This window comes from Grampus griseus (assembly GCF_964374135.1).
Source record: "Grampus griseus genome assembly, chromosome: 16".
Classification (NCBI taxonomy): Eukaryota; Metazoa; Chordata; class Mammalia; order Artiodactyla; family Delphinidae; genus Grampus; species Grampus griseus.
This window is the reverse complement of record NC_139010.1, coordinates 54,729,226-54,745,018: the sequence shown is the minus strand read 5'-3', so window position 1 is coordinate 54,745,018 and position 15,793 is coordinate 54,729,226. Positions and strand designations below refer to the sequence as shown.

The 15,793-nt window shown below is 49.3% G+C and overlaps 1 protein-coding gene across 27 annotated transcripts in view; it reads left to right on the top strand.

Moving 5' to 3' along the window:
- Nucleotides 1-15,793, top strand: part of SORBS1 (sorbin and SH3 domain containing 1) — a 237,912-nt gene that overhangs the window by 15,259 nt on the left and 206,860 nt on the right. The window lies entirely within an intron of this gene.

The window sequence follows — 15,793 nt, the reverse complement described above, 5'->3', positions numbered from 1 at the left end:
GGGTGGCGTGAGAAGGGCAGAGGCTTCAATAAGGCTGGAGTATAAGACAGGATGAGGGCCTGCTGGACGCCCCTCCTGGTGTCGGTGGGGGGGGGGGATTGAGAATTGGGAATACCAGAATGGGTGAGACGGGGCCCCTGTCTGCAGGGTGGACACAGTCTAGTGGGGTCTCCTACTAGAGCTGTGCAGATGTGCCTTAGGAGAGAGAGAGAACCTGGAGTTCAGAAGAGGGCGGGCATTTTGCTTAGGAGGGCTCAGGCCTAGTTATGCTTCCAAAAATCTCCCATGCCGAAGGCCACACAGCCCCCTTCTCTTCATTGCAGGAGGGGAAGGGGAGAGGGCTGGGGACTGATTTCCAGCCTCTTTCAGAACCCCTGTCAGGGTCTGGCTTCTCCATGACATTCTCCTTCATCTACCCGGGGAGATTTTTACCTTAATGTGATTTAGACACCCCAGCCCCACCCCCCGTGGGCTATATTTTCTGGGTTAAAAAGTTGTATCTGGGGCTTCCCTGGTGGCGCAGTGGTTGAGGGTCCGCCTGCCGATGCAGGGGACACAGGTTTGTGCCCCGGTCCGGGAGGATCCCGCATGCCGCGGAGCGGCTGGGCCCGTGAGCCATGGCCGCTGAGCCTGCGCGTCCGGAGCCTGTGCTCTGCAATGGGAGAGGCCACAGCAGTGAGAGGCCCGTGTACCGCCAAACAAACAAACAAAAAGTTGTATATGAACAAGAAAGTGGCTCATGGTATATGTGAGTATGCATATTTGATGTGTTCACTTACCTGTGTAATCCTACACGCTTCTTTCTTTTTAAGTCCCAGGGCTTGAAGTAATTATGTAATTGGAATCTACATAGTGTGGCTAGATAAGGTGTAATTAAAGAGGAAAGCCTAATTTTGGAAGAATGATAAGAGGTCATTTGACTCATTCTGGGCCCAAATCCAATCTTGGGGGAACAGTAAGAGGTCACTTGGATGAATGGAGCTTGAGGCCACCCAGGAGCCCAGACTGGCCTGCTGGACAGATTATGCTTCAGTTCCCTGTGAAGGCTGTTCACTGGGCATCTTCTTGGTATGGGTATCGTACGGGGCCCAGCCAGGAGTAAGGAAGAGAAGGTCTGGATCTTAGGGAGGACACGGGGTGGGGGGAGTGGCACATGGGCTCGAGGACAACTAGGAGATCCTAAGGTGAAGATAGGAAGACTCCTGGGGGTGGAGGGGGAAGGTGGATAGGGGAGGGAGTCACAGAGCAGGTGGTGTCTCAGCGGTGCCTTGAAGGGTAAGGAGGGTTTCAAGAGCGAGGACAAGCACTTTCTGGCACCTTAGAGGCACTCGGATAATGTTTGTGGAGTGAATGCCAGGCTGAGGCTGGAGCTGGAAGGAATGTGGCCAGGTTGTTGGGTGGCTCTTTGTGGTTTGGTGAGGAGATAAAGCTCAGATAGCTCAGAAGCATGGTGACAACAGGGGCCAGGAGGATGCCAGCCTGAGGCCCTCAAGTCTGGAGAGGGGGGCTTGAAGGGCAACAGGATAGGGAGAAAGCCAGGGAGGGAAGACTTGCCAAGGAGGGAAGTGATATGGGCCAGAGTCTGGGGAGAGAGCTGAGAGGAGAACATCCAGGAGAGAGGGTTAGGGGCGTGTAGGGGAGCAGGGTAAGGCCAGGTGGGCCAGAGCTGGTGAAGGCGGTGCCTGGGGGTCGGGCGTGTAGGGCAGGAGAGGTTTGATCCAGTGGGACAGAGGAGCCGTGGCAGGTTGTTGAATGGGAGAGTGGCATGAAAAAGGCTTGCTGTCCTTGTCCCAAGGTGATAGGGACCAGACAGTGGCCCCTTATCACTGAAGAGTTACTGGTCTTGGTGATAAGAAGGAGACTCGAGGCAAGGGGAGAGGTGGAGGTGACTGTGGGCTTCCCTGCCTGGGAGATGGTGATGCTTGGGACAGCAGGGGACCTGGCTGGTGAGAAGGAGGGTGTGGGCAGAGGCTTCATGTGTCTAGAGAGCCCAGAGACCCCTGTTCTAACCCAGCCCTGACTCTGAACTAGCTGAGAGATCTTGGGCCAATTCCCTGATCTCCTGCGCTTTTTTTTTTTTGGTCAGTAGGCACCTCTACCCTATGGTTCCAGCTCATCTCAGACAGCAGAGTCATTTCAGTCCTAGGGTTTGGACAAGGGGAAGGGTCTGGTCTGGAGATCTGTGAATTTGTGAGGCCGCCCCACAGAGAAGAGAGAAGAAACCGCAGGTTTTTGTCTTCCTGGAGCGGGCAGCGGGGGTGGGGGAGGGGCTCTGGGTGACCAGGTTGGATGAGAAGTTGTGGGGAGAAGACCATCCAGACTCACCTGCCCTCTCAGGGTGCTTATGAGACTCTGACATAAGGAGTGTATAACGGCCAAGCCTGGACAGTGTTGAGGTCACCGCTCCATTCGGGGGTGGAGCAGGGGAGGGGTTAATCGTCCTGGATTCACAAAAAGGAAATTCTCTGGGCAGGGAACTGGTTGTTAGTGAACTCCTGCCCCTCCTTCTCTCCACCTGCCCCTCCCACCCCACTCCCCAAGCCAGCCTTTGGGAGACTCTGGCCTTGGACCTTTAGGAACAGAGTCTGTGCAGAGAAGCCTTCCTGACAGAGGAGGGCTTGGACAGAGCCTTGGGAAAGGAGAGAAGGAAGGACTTTCCAGAAGAGGAGATTGACATGGAGTTACAGTATAAGACTTCAGATGGAGAGTCCAGAAAGGAGGGCACATGTTTTTTGTTTTTTTAAAAAATAAATTTATTTATTTATTTATGTTTGGCTGCATTGGGTCTTTGTTGCTGCGCGCGGGCTTTCTCTAGTTGCGGTGAGCAGGGGCTACTCTTTGTTGCGGTGCGCAGGCTTCTCATTGCGGTGGCTTCTCTTGTTGTGGAGCATGGGCTGTAGGTGCGTGGGCTTCAGTAGTTGTGGCACACGGGCTCAGTAGTTGTGGCTCACGGTCTCTAGAGCTCAGGCTCAGTAGTTGTGGCACACGGGCTTAGTTGCTCCGCAGCACGTGGAATCTTCCCAGACTAGGGCTCGAACCCGTGTCCCCTGCTCAGCAGGCAGATTCTTAACCACTGCGCCACCAGGGAAGCCCCAGGCACATGTTTTTTGAATACCTAGTGTGTACACCAGCTCTGTGCCGGCTGGTTTCATGATCTTTGTCTCATAATCTTTACATCATTTCTGCCTCTATTATCCCATTTTACAGATAAGGCAACAGGATTAGAGAGATGAACTAATTTGCCTAAGGTCTCAGCAGTGCAGGGTTTCACTTTACTCAGACCTCTGACTCCAATGGCAACAGAGACCCATTTCTGTATTCTGCAGATACTATGTTCTACTGGCTCTCAGGGCAATGTAGGGAAAAAGGGGAATGATTTGTCTTTATGACCCTTATAGTTAAGCACTTACTTAAAGTGTGGTCCAGCTGCCCTCCGTGCTGCAGCATTCCAGTACAGCGCAGTGTCTTGGAGCTCATCAGGGTCTCAGTCCCTCATTTTACAGATTAGGAAACTGAGGCCCCGAAAGTGAAGGGATATGCCAAGGTCAGGGGCAGGATGGTGATGAGAACTAGAATCTGGAGACTTCGAGATTTTTATGGCTTTTTTAAAGCCTCCCTGTGGAAAAGTTTGTTTTTAGACAACAATGGAAGCCTTTGTCTGGAGAGCTGGTCTGGGTAGGGTTGGAGCTGAAAGGTTCTGTGTGTGTGTGTGTGTGTGTGTGTGTGTGTGTGTGTGTGTGTGTGTGTTTTCTTTCCCTCACTTTAACCTCAGATGCCTTTGAACCTGCAGGAAAGATTCCTTAAGACCAAAGGTTGAGACCAAAGGCATTTAACAGGTGGAAAGGGCATAGGAAGGAGGGGGAAGATCAGAAGCCACAGAAATAGAAGACTAAACTCTAGGCTTGGCTAAAAGGAATTTTCCAGCCTGTAAATAATCACTAACATTTATTGAATCCTCACTGTGTCAGGCAATCTTTACGCGTCATTTTATGTAACTACCACGGCCTCCCCATGAGATAGGTGCTGTTTTATTGTTCCCATTTTACAGGTGAAGGAACTGAGGCTTAAAGAGGCTAAGTGACCTACCTCACGTTGCAGAGTTAGTAAGAGGTAGAGCCAGGACTCCAACCGTGATCCATCTGATCAAAAGCTCTGCCTTTAACCCTTAAGGTGTTTTATAGGACTGGGAGCTGCAGATGCCTTGAGCATTTGGGGATGTATAGAATAGCACATTTTGGCGGGGGGGCGCCCTTTAGGCATGGTTCTCAGCCGAGGCAGTTTTACTCCTACAGAACATTTGGCAATGTCTGGAGTTATTTTGCTTGTCACAGTGTAGGGGGTGCCACTGGCATCTGGTGGGTGGAGGCCAGCCTGCTCCTGCACATCTGACAATGCAGGACAACCCCACAACCAAGCGTTATCCCACGCCAGATGTCAGTGGGCTGAGGTTGAGAACCCCTGACCTTGTACCTTCACCTCAGGCACAGGGCTAGTGGAAAGCCATCTGGAAAGCCCACCTGAAGAACTTGAGTTGTTCCCTTACCTCCAGGGACTTGTGTTGTACCTTAATGGATGTTTGCAGTTTGGATTCCTCACTGACTGAGCCCCGAGGGGCCGGCGTGGTGGGTGCAGGCCTTGAGGAAACATTCCAGCAAGGCTGACAGGCCAGGGTGACCCAGGGCTGCGGATGAGCCGCAGCAGGTGAGAGGTGGGTGGGGTCCAGTCCGGGCCTCTGAGAACCCATTCAGCTGTTTCTCTGGGTGTAATTGAAATAAGAACTCAGATCCAGCTAATTGTCTATTTTTTTCCTTCATAAAATGCTTTTATTAAATTATTGCTACGACTACTCGCCATCGATACGTCTGAGAAAGGGGTGCCCGTGTTGCAGATGCACTTGGATGTGACTGTGCCGCTTGCCAGACTCCTTTGTTACTAGTTACTGTTTAATCTAACTCTCGTCTGCCCAGGGCCACTTAGGGCAGAACTGCAAACACATCTGGGAAAGACTAGGGACCCATGGCCTTTACTTAAGCTTCTCTGAGCAGTTTTATCTGCACATCGCAGGACTTGGGTGAGTCAGTTAACCTCTGGAGAAACAGTGGAGTATTGAACCAGGGTGACCTTAGCTCCCTTGCAGTATCAGTGTGGAATGAGAGGCACAGCTGTCGGATGTGGCGTGTTTCTCTAAGGTTGATGGAAATTCAGGTTCCCCTTTGATCCTATACAGATTCGTGGAGAACTTGGAACTCCTTGTTAGGAAACTGTCTCCAGACTAAATAAATAAACTTCTTTAATATTAATTCTTTACTCAGCAAATGTTTGTTGAGTGCCTGCTGTATCTAGGGGTGTGTGATGGGTCCAGCAGGGCTCTAAGATGGGTCTCTTGGGCATAGCCTTCAAGGAGCCCACAGCCTTGTGGGGCTGTAGGTGTGTCTATACAAAACCTTAACAGGGTGGCCTCCAGCATATTGCCCGGTGTCCATCCTTAGTACCTGCTATCACAATTGTGTACACACACACACACACACCCCCCAAAGTTCCATAAGAGGTGGAATTTTTTCAGTCTTCTTCACTATGTGCCTAACACATAATGAGCAGTCAGTAAATATTTGTTGAATGAATGCAGTAAAGAGTGGCATCATTTGACTTGGATTTTGGAGGAAGTGTAGAAGTTAGACCTACATAGATGGGGCTCTGGCCAGGGGTGGGGTAGAGCAGGGGAAGAAATGGTGTGAGCAAATGCACAGGGATAGCAAAGCCCAGGGCATGCTGGGTAACTGCAGGTCCTTTGGGATTGGACCATGCAGGATGCAGAAAGACTGGAAAGATGAGTTGAGGCCAGAGGGTGGGGAGTCTTGAATTCAAGCTTATTTATGCTATAGTTGATGACCTCACCTTCCAGTTTCCCAGGGTGGCTTTGCCTGTTGCCCCAGTGTGATTATTAATAGAGCCCTCTTTCACTCTCAAGTGTCCCTGTCTGGATGATAGTCATACGGTCCTGGTATCCTAAAGGCTGTGGGGAGCCCTGGGTGGGACGCGTTCAGGCGGGCCTTGGGGAGGTCAGTGCCCATGGTGCTTGGTGGAGCCTGGAGGCTGGGGAAGAGACACCTCGAGTCCAGGTAATTTAGACCTGAGCCTGAGGAGTTGTGGTGACACCTGAAAGGAGGAGATGGTTACAAAAGAGACGAAAAGCCGAAGTGACACCACACATGGTCCCTAAGATTACTCCAAAGCGGCTCTTCCAAAGGTAGACCTGCATCCTGGATAAGCGGTTTTCTAACCGGAAGTTAGGACTGGTAAGAAAATCTACATTGCGCCCGTTTCCTGAGCAATTAAAAGTCAGAGAAGCTTCTTCCCAGCCTCTAAAACATTCTGGTGCAACAGACTGGTATTCACAGCATTGTTCCTTGGAATTTAAAATAGGTTATGAATGTGCCTGATGTCAGGGAAGATAAATCTGTGAGGAGGACTGTAGTCAATACATTTCCTTTTTAAGTAGAAACAATATAAAGAGCTTAATTCAGTCCCAAATCAATCTCACTTTGTTGCCATGATTGTGTAAAACCTGAACTGCTTTTTGTCTGTCACACTGTTTATATTCCCCCCGTGTTCCCCATCTCAGCTGGCCTCACGAGGAGTCAAAGCCTTTTTAGGCCATGCATGGCTCTCTTCTCTCAGGGTTGTTTTCTTGTCTGCTGCAAGATGGTTGTGCTGTGAGCAATGATTTCATTTAATCTCTAGGGGTGCTTTACAGGGTGGCTGTTCGATGGTGCCCCCGCATGAGCTTCCTTTGTCCAAGAGACTTGGAAGGCTAAATTCTTTAGCCTTTTTCCCCCCATTAAAAAGGTGATTACATTTTTAAATGGTTGCTACATACACATGGTTCAGAAATCAAAACACTGTGAAAATGTGTGCATTGAAAATTTTCATTCTCACCCCTGCCGTGTCCACTTCCCTTCCTCCCCCAACCTGGTCCCCATTAGGTGGGCTGAATATACATTCCAGTTGCCCACGACAGTCCTAGTTTACGTTCTCTGTCCCAGTGAATTATCAGTAACACCTTCTTTCATGCTCAAAAGTACCCCAGTTTACGTGATAAATGATTTATTCCCCTAAAGATTAGATTCCCCTAAAGATTATTATTTCTTTTTAGTCTCTTATGTAGTCCTTCCAATATTTCTATATGCAGATAGATACATAAGGGAGGTGATATACATTGCCTTTGTCACTTAACAGTATGTCCTGGAAAACTCCTTATCAGCAGAAATGGAGTTTCCTCATTCTGTTAAACTTTGGATTGGAGTCTTTGGATAGGAGTGTTTGTAGAGACTGGGAGGCAGTGACCTTTCCCTTGGTTTATCAATTTAACTGCTGTTTAAGAGTTGCTTCTGTTTACCTAGGGAGAAACAAAAGGCTGTGGGAAATGAAGCCAGCTTCCTTCACTAGGAAAGCCAGTTCTGTAGTAAACTCATCCAGGAAGCATTTATTAAGCACCAGCTTTATGCCTAAGATGGTGTTAGGCACTTTGGATGAAATGGGTCCTCCCTGCATCTCCAGTTGCCTAAATGCTTCAAGATCCAGCTCACATACCTCAGCCCCTCATGAATCCTTCCCTGATTCCCTGGCCAGAACTCTTTGGCATCCCTGTGCCTCCGCTTACCCATCCATTGTCCGTCCACCCACCCATCCATCCATCCATCCATTTATCCATTTCGTGAAGCAGCCTTTACCGAGTGTTTCCTGTGCCAGGACCTGTGCTAGAGATGAACCAGATGATGAGTCCCTTGTTGTCGGAGACAGAGAGAGACAGATGAACGAACAGGCGATTACAGTTCAGTGTCGTAGCTGCAGATCGCAGCAGCATCATTGCTCAGCTTGTGGGGAAGCACAGGGAGACGGATGCCTGTTTACTGTTGAGCGTGGGGGAGTTGACGAGGCTTTCTGAAGACACTTCCCCTAATGGGACTTGCTTTTTACTTTCTACTGTAAGTATTTGCCTTATCTTCACTGGTACACTGAGGTCCTTCACGTTCTCCTCAGCTCTGGAACCCTTCTCCTGTCACTTCGACCCCTGGTGTAGTGCTCTGCATTTAACAGCCACTCAGGTATTTATTAACTGAAAAAAGAGGCCCAGATTAATTAGCCTCAAGGATCCTAACATGAAAAAGGGTAGGTGAGATGTTCTTCGCTGCCCATGGCCTTCGTGGTTTATCTAGACAACTGGTATCCTCAAAGGTCTCTCTAAATTAGTGCCTGCCCCTCCCGTCAGTCTTTTTTTTTTTTTCCACACTAAGCGGTCTCTGTCCCCACTCCACCCGTTACCATTGCCATGACTGACTGATGCTGAAGAGGAAGAGCTGTGTGAATGGAGCCCCAAGTCCCACCCCCTCTTTGGTCTTGGTTTCCCCCTTGGAAGGAGGGGGGTTAGGGTCCAACCCCTAAGGACACTGCACCTCTGACATTTAGGAAACAATACTTTCAGGAATCAGCCTGGTGCCTCAGCCAGCTCCTTCTTTTATCTTCTAATAAATCCAGCTTCCCTTGAAGTTTCCTGGTGCCACAGGGGGTGGTCCGTGCGTGATAAGAGATGGCCAGGCCAGGAAGATGACCTTTAATAAAGTTGAAAGGGCCACTGGGAGAGCGGGGATGACGGGCCGTGTGGCCGTGAGCCGCTATGCTGTGTGCTGTGCTTGGCACTGAAAGAAGATCCAGGTAATGGCTCCAGCTGCTGCTGCAGAGGAAACCAAGAGAGGCGGATTGTCACAGGAGAGGGTTCTGGCAGAATGGTAGCAGACGTTTCCCTGAAACTGTGCCGAGCAGCCTTTCGTGGGAAGAGGTAAGGTTTGGTTGACAACTCATCCTCCCCTCTCTTGCCTCCTTTGTTCTTTCTGCAGTAGCTTTGCACAGGAAATAGGAAGCCGGGCCAGCGTTTCTCTGGTTAGTCCATTTTGGACTGACAGAGTTTGCCTGTGTGCCTGGCCCTGCACTGCGTCTCTTACATTCCATTAAAGCAGTGGTTCTTCTGCTTTGGGGAGCATCAGAATCACCTGGGGTACTTGTTAAAAATGCATATTCCTCCCTGGTGGGACCCAAGAATCTGTATTTTCAACACTGTCCCCTAGGTTTGTACAGGTTGTCTGAATATCTTCAGCTGCTTGTAACAAACTCCAACTCAGATTGGCCAGCAGTAGGGAAACTCATCATCTCTCAAACAGGAGTGGTGCCCTACTCAACTCCACGACCCGCCATTCATGTGGTCTGCACTGTGGATTATGCCCCCCTCCCGCCGGAGCTGTGCAGTGGGGGCGATTCTGAATCCAGAGGTTGGGTGGGCTTTGGGGTTAATTCAGTGGCTCCGTGATGTCAACAGAGCCCCGAGTTCTTCCCATCTCTGCCATCTTGGGTGCTGGCTTCATCTGCAGGCTGGGGATAAGACGGCTGCAGCATTTCCAAACATTTTAGTCAGACGCAACCACATCCAGAGGAAGAAGGACATAGATCAATTCCCGGCCCTCTCTCAGGCATCTGAGGCACCTCCAGCACCTTCCACGGTGCCTCCTTGGCTGGAGCTGGGTCCCATGATCACCCCAGGCCAATCACTGTTCACCAGGAGGCAGCCGCACTTCTGGAGTCATCTGGAGCAGGGCTGGGTACCTGGACAAAGTGGAGGGTCTGTTAGGAAGGAAGAAGGACCGAGGACTAGGGGCTGGGGAGGCAACCACCAGGGCCCAGTGCACAGGTGGTTTGCAGACCACAGGCTGAGAAACATTGCCTGACGTCATCCTGAAGGGCTGGGGCTGTTGGTAAGGTTCTCTCTGTCCTGCAGATGAGGAAATGAGACTCACTGAACTCCAGGGACTTGGAGAAAGCATGCCGCCAGAAGGTTGTGGGTTGGGAGTGAGGGAACTGGGGTGTTTGAGAGGCCTTTTTAGCCCTAGGAGAGCAGTCATCATCCTTTTTTGCTTTCCTGAGGTGTCAAAGCAGCCTCCTTCATTTCTGATTTCTCCTCCGACTGCAATTATTCACGGCTGGAGGCCTATGGGAAGAATTCTCTGGGCACAAAAAAACTATATATTGTGCTTCCCCCACATCCGTGTGCCCAAAAGCAGTTGAAAAAATAGCTCCAGTTTGGGGGGAATAGCCTGTCAGCCCCTGTGCTAGGTGTAGTAGCTACGTGATCTTGAATCTTGGCAACAACCTCTTCAGTTAGGCTTTATTATCTATATTTTCCGGATGGGGAAACTGAGGCTCAAGAAGGTGAAGCTGACTGGTGGGTCGCACAGTTTGGTGGTGGAGCCAGGATGGTTGACACCCTGCCTCGAAGTCGGTGCTCCCCCCTCCACACTGCGGCTTCTCAGCCGCTGCCAGCCTGGTTATGCCCCATAAGGAAAGTTCTCAGGGAAAGGGGTTTTAGTGTCAAAACAGTTCCAGAGGAGCTGAATGTTTCCTGTGGGAATAATTCTCAGGGCACTAGGAAAAATACCCTGAGCATAATAAACACAAGAAAGAAACAGGAAGTCTGGTTTTGTTATATAGCAGCTAAAATGTGAATAGGAAAAACTCTCCAAGGAGCCCAAAGGTTTGTTAGATTGGAAAATGGAAGGCCCTGACTGAGAGGGTAGGAAAACCACCCTGGGTTCTCGAGACGGTGGGTCAGTGGTGGACAGTGTGGCAGCGAGAAGGAGAGCTGGCTGCAGAGTCTGAGTGTGAAAGCCTCACTTTCCCCCCAGTCCTACTTTTGTGCTGTGTGACCTTGGGCAAGTCACTTAGCCTTTCAGAGGAAATGGGGTCCTGGCTGGCACCTCACCAGGCAGAGGGAACAGAGAGGTAAAGGGTGGGGCGAGCCTTGCCAGCTGGGCAGGACTTGCAAAGGTGAGAGTGTCAGGGTATCAGCACAGAGTAGACCCCTTGAAGTGGTAAACTTAGTGCAGCTCTAAGGTTGTGAGCTGTTAGTCATCTCCAGCACAGGGGCACATCACAGCCGGTGGAGGGCGGGTGTCTGGCTGTGGCCTCACCTCAAGGAGAAATCAGCTTTGCCTGAAAAGCCTCCTTTTGAAGCTCTGGATGTTTGGAGTCCTTCCCTGGGTGTGTTGCCTGGCCTGTGCCTTGAGGAGTATTGTCCGCAGATGCCCAGGAGGAGAGGGCAACAGTACGAAGTGGGCAGAGATAAGTGCCCTGGGCTCAGTTCAGAAGGTACAGACCATGGCTACTGTGGGAGGACCCCGGGGGCTCTGGAAGCTGTGGGTACGCTGGGAGGAGGGAGCTGACAATGTGTTGATGATGGACCACAGGTGTGTGTGGGTTTGGGAAAATCGACAGGTGAGGCTCTTTCCAAGTGCAGCCAACAGACCTCTCTGATGGTGGTAGCACCGGAGAGACAATGACTTGACTTTTCAAACATGAACAGAGGAAATAATAGGGGTTTTTCTTTTCCCCAGGGAAGCACATCTGCAGCTTCCTAGGGTTTTGAGTCTGCAGCAAGGTATTTAAGATTAGCTTCTCCCAAAACCATAATTCAAGAAGGCACATGCACCCGAATGTTCGTTGCAGTACTATTTACAATAGCCAGGACATGGAAGCAACCTAAATGCCCATCGACAGATGAATGGATAAAGAAGATGTGGTACATATATACAATGGAATATTACTCAGCCATAAAAAGGAATGAAATTGGGTCATTTGTAGAGACGTGGATGGACCTAGAGACTCATACAGAGTGAAGTCAGAAACAGGAAAACAAATATCGTATATTAATGCATATATGTGGACTCTAGAAAAATGGTACACATGAACCTGTGTGCAAGGCAGAAATGGAGACACAGATGTAGAGAACAAACGTATGGACACCAAGGGGGGAAAACGACGAGGAGGTGGGGTGGGGGGGTGGGATGAACTGGGAGATTGGGATTGACATGTATACACTAATATATATAAAAATAGGTGACTAATAAAAAAATAAATAAAAGATGAAAAAAATTAGTTTCTCCCTCTTATCCTTCCTGCCCCCTCCCATTTATTGAACACCTTGTAAACATTTGTTGAGCAACTTCTGCTTGGCAAGCTGAGCTTGGGGCCCAGGTTTCAAAGACCAAAATCATTGCCCTTGAGGAGTCTCCTAGGTAAACAGGATAATTACAAAGCTGGGTGATAAGTGCTAACAGGCATGTACAGGGTCCTCTGGGAGAGTTAGGAGGGAAGGACAGTTATTTCTCAGAGGAGGTGACCCCTGAACTGGGGCTGGAAGGCTTGGGTGGGGAATGTACCAGGTGGCCCAGCCTTTTGGAAGGCATTGTAGGCAGAGGTAGGTAATAGCTTTCATCTGACCATAACCAAACTCATGAGCGCCTGCTATATGAGTGGTGATGCAGAAATGAATGGGACTCAGTCCCTGCCCTGCAGATGCTCACAGGCAGAGGTGACTAGAGCTCTGTTTAAGAAGCTAGCTTGCTGTCTGCTGCCCTAGGGGTTGGCCCTGCCCTTCAGCAACTGTGGCATCTATTTATACTTATGGATTTCTTCCTGGTGGAGCCAGCCCTGGATTTAGGAAGTTGGACTTGGGCAAGGAAGGTACTATCACCTCTCTGGGCTTTACTTTTTTCACTTATTTATAAAAATGGCTGTTGGACCAGGTCAGTTTTCTCAAGCAGTGGCCTAGGGACCACCTGCCTTAGAACGTCACAGGGTGCTCCTTGAAATACTGGGTCCTGGGGAGGGGTGGGGGGTAGCTCCTCTCCCCATTCATATACTGTCAGACTCTTGGGTGTGGGTCCTGGGATTCTGCTTCTAACAGGCACTGCAGCTGATGCTTAGACATCTTAGAGTTTGGGGAGCTGGGCTACATGATCTCAACCTCTGATCCTTTCAGCCCTAATCTCCTCAGCCATATATATGACCACAGGAACTGGAAAAATAAAATGTTAGCTCACTTGATGTTTTATCCTAGGTCTGATGCCTTCAGCAAACTGGCCCATAGTTTAGGTGTCCTAATTCTTTTTTTTTTTTTTTTTTTTTGGCGGTACGCGGGCCTCTCACTGTTGTGGCCTCTCCCGTTGCGGAGCACAGGCTCCGGACGTGCAGTCTCGGTGACCATGGCTCACAGGCCCAGCCGCTCCACGGCATGTGGGATCCTCCCGGACCGGAGCAGGAACCCGTGTGCCCTGCATCGGCAGGCGGACTCTCAAGCACTGCGCCACCAGGGAAGCCCTAGGTGTCCTAATTCTTGACGGTGTGTGCTTGTGAAGTGTTCAGCAGGCTGGCTTTGATATTTCTTGAAGAAGAAAAGCCTTGTTAACATGCACCTGAATGTGACCGTCAGAATCTGTTTATGAGCTGAATCATTGCAATAAACACCCATCTCAGCTTTTCAACTCTGGCTTTGGAGTGTTTGCCCAGCTTCCCTTTTCTGAGTCATTCTGCCTCGGCTCCTGCATTCTGACGAGGTCATTTGCATCGTCTAACATGGAGCCACAGGTTTCACCTTCTCTTTGACAAACGGCATCTCCGCTTTGCTTCCCCTCCGATCCTGATCATCTTTGTGAAGTTATTAAGGGAGGCTCATAATTTTTTAATAGCTGCTACGCGTGTTCCCCTTGTTTTTGGTATTGTGTCTGAAAACACAGTTTTTAGTGTTCAAAGCAAGTAAATTAGGGCTTTATATGGCTGGCTGGGAGTCTTCCCCAGTTTCTTATCCTTTCCCCTCAGAAATCTCCTAATAGCCCCTAAGATTCCACAGTGCTGGTGACTTTGCGAAGCTGTTGCCTGAAAACCGCTCTCAGCCTGACCCCTTCATATCACTCAGGTGTGAAAGAAATGGTCTTAGGTGAGGGCGTTGTATTTTGTCCCTTCATAAAGATAAAACCTTGGCACCTAGGATTTTAGATCTTAAAAATTAAGATCTTGGCTCACTTCTCATTCTGTTAATCTGTGCTGTGGTTTTCCTTGTGAAGGTTGACCTGTAAACACAGAATTTTACACTAGTAAATTCTGGTGAAGCCCTCCACATTACCCAGGTGGAAGAAATCCAGAGCTGTCCTGAAACTGCGAAAAGTGGTAAACGTAGGTGTGCTGCCCCAGAGGACAGGGCCGGCGTGAGTCTCCCCTGTATTCCCCGAGGTTCTTGTGCAATTCTCTGCCCACAGTGGGTGCCCAATAGGTGGCTGCTTGAAGAATGAATTTTAAAAATATGATAGACCAGTAATTAAACTGGTGAAGACATGGAATTAAAAGGGGGGGAATCAGTGTGATTTTGAATTTGCCCTTGGATATTCATTAAGTTTAATTTTCATGGAAATACCAGTTAAATGCAGGATTAGTTGCAGTGCAGACTGGCAGAGAGGAGAAGAGGCAGACGTCGTCGGCATTTTAAGTACTTTGGTACCTCTGTTAGTTGTTTGTTATTTGCCAGTCATTTTGTTAGATAATTCCCAGGGACTGACTGATGAGCCCCCTTCATTTTGTGTCCAGGGAAACTGAGGCACAGGAGTGAAGTAATTTCTCTAAATTTATGTGGTGAAGCTGTTGGCAGGCTAGTGGACCCATACTGAAGAAGGATTTAGAGAGTACCTCCTCTCTACTGGGGTGCACGAGAATCAAAGTTTAGCTTTGCAAAAATTGTTAGAGGTGAAGGAGGTTCCCTTGGAACGTAGAATTGCTTTGTGACATTTCTGTCCCTTGGCTTGTTGGCTTCTGCTGGTGTCTCTCCAAGGAAGGGGAGCTCACTATTCACTGAGGCAGTTCATTTTATTTTTGAATGCTCCTAATTATTAGAATTCTTTAATATGAGTTGTCATCAACTCGTCTTATAATTTCCTCCTTTGGGCACCATGTCTCAGTAACAAGATAGACAAGGTTCTTGCCTCCTGGAGTCTGGTATTCGTATAGTAGAAGGAGCATTGAACTAGATGTCAGCAGTACAAGGCAAAGACATTTATTAAAAAAAAAAAGAAAGAAAGAAATGAAAGTTTTGTATCACTTGCAACCTGTATGAACTTGGCTAAGACACTTGAGTGTCTGTTCTCACTTCATTTTGCAGAGGACATTATCCCATTGGACCTTCCAAAGCAGTGAACGTTCACTGGGGTGACGTGCCTTGTAAAATGTTAATTGTTATCTATTACAAGGAGTAGTGGTAGCTCTTGCTTCCAGAGCAGTAGTTCTCAAAGCGTGAGCCAGCTGCATCAGCATCACCTGGGAAGTTGCTAGAAATACAAACTCCTCAGCACCACCCCAGAACTGCTGACTCAGAAACTCGGGGGTGGGGTGGGGCTTGAAAATTGTTTTAAAAGGGTTCCAGGTGAGTCCAATGCCTGCCCTTGTTGGAGAGCTACTGTAGACCAGGGCAGTAGTTCTCAGCCCTCACTACATATTGGATTCACCTGAGACAACCTGTACGTGCTGCGTCCTGCGTCAGAAGCTGAAGGCGGAGCTTCTGCAGAAGCTGCTTGTGTGATTCACGTCTGCAGCCGGGAGTTGGGGGGGCTGAGGAGCACAGACGGTTGAGCTGCCCAGTTTGGTCTCAGTCTTGGCTGTGCCCCTTATCAGCTTTGTGGCTTTTGGCACGAGGACTCTGGCCTCAGTTTGCTTGTCTGCGTAAAAATGCCCATCCCTTAGGGCTGTCGTAAGAGTCATGTGGGATGATGAGTTTAAGTATCCGAGGATGTGTCCCGGCTGTGGTGAGTAAGGACAGAACTTACTGGTGGTGGCCCTGGGTATTTGAAGGTGACGGTTCTCATTTCTCCACACTAAGGCTCTTTGCCTTTTCCTTCTAGGGCGTAATTTCTAGCCCCCTCTTTTG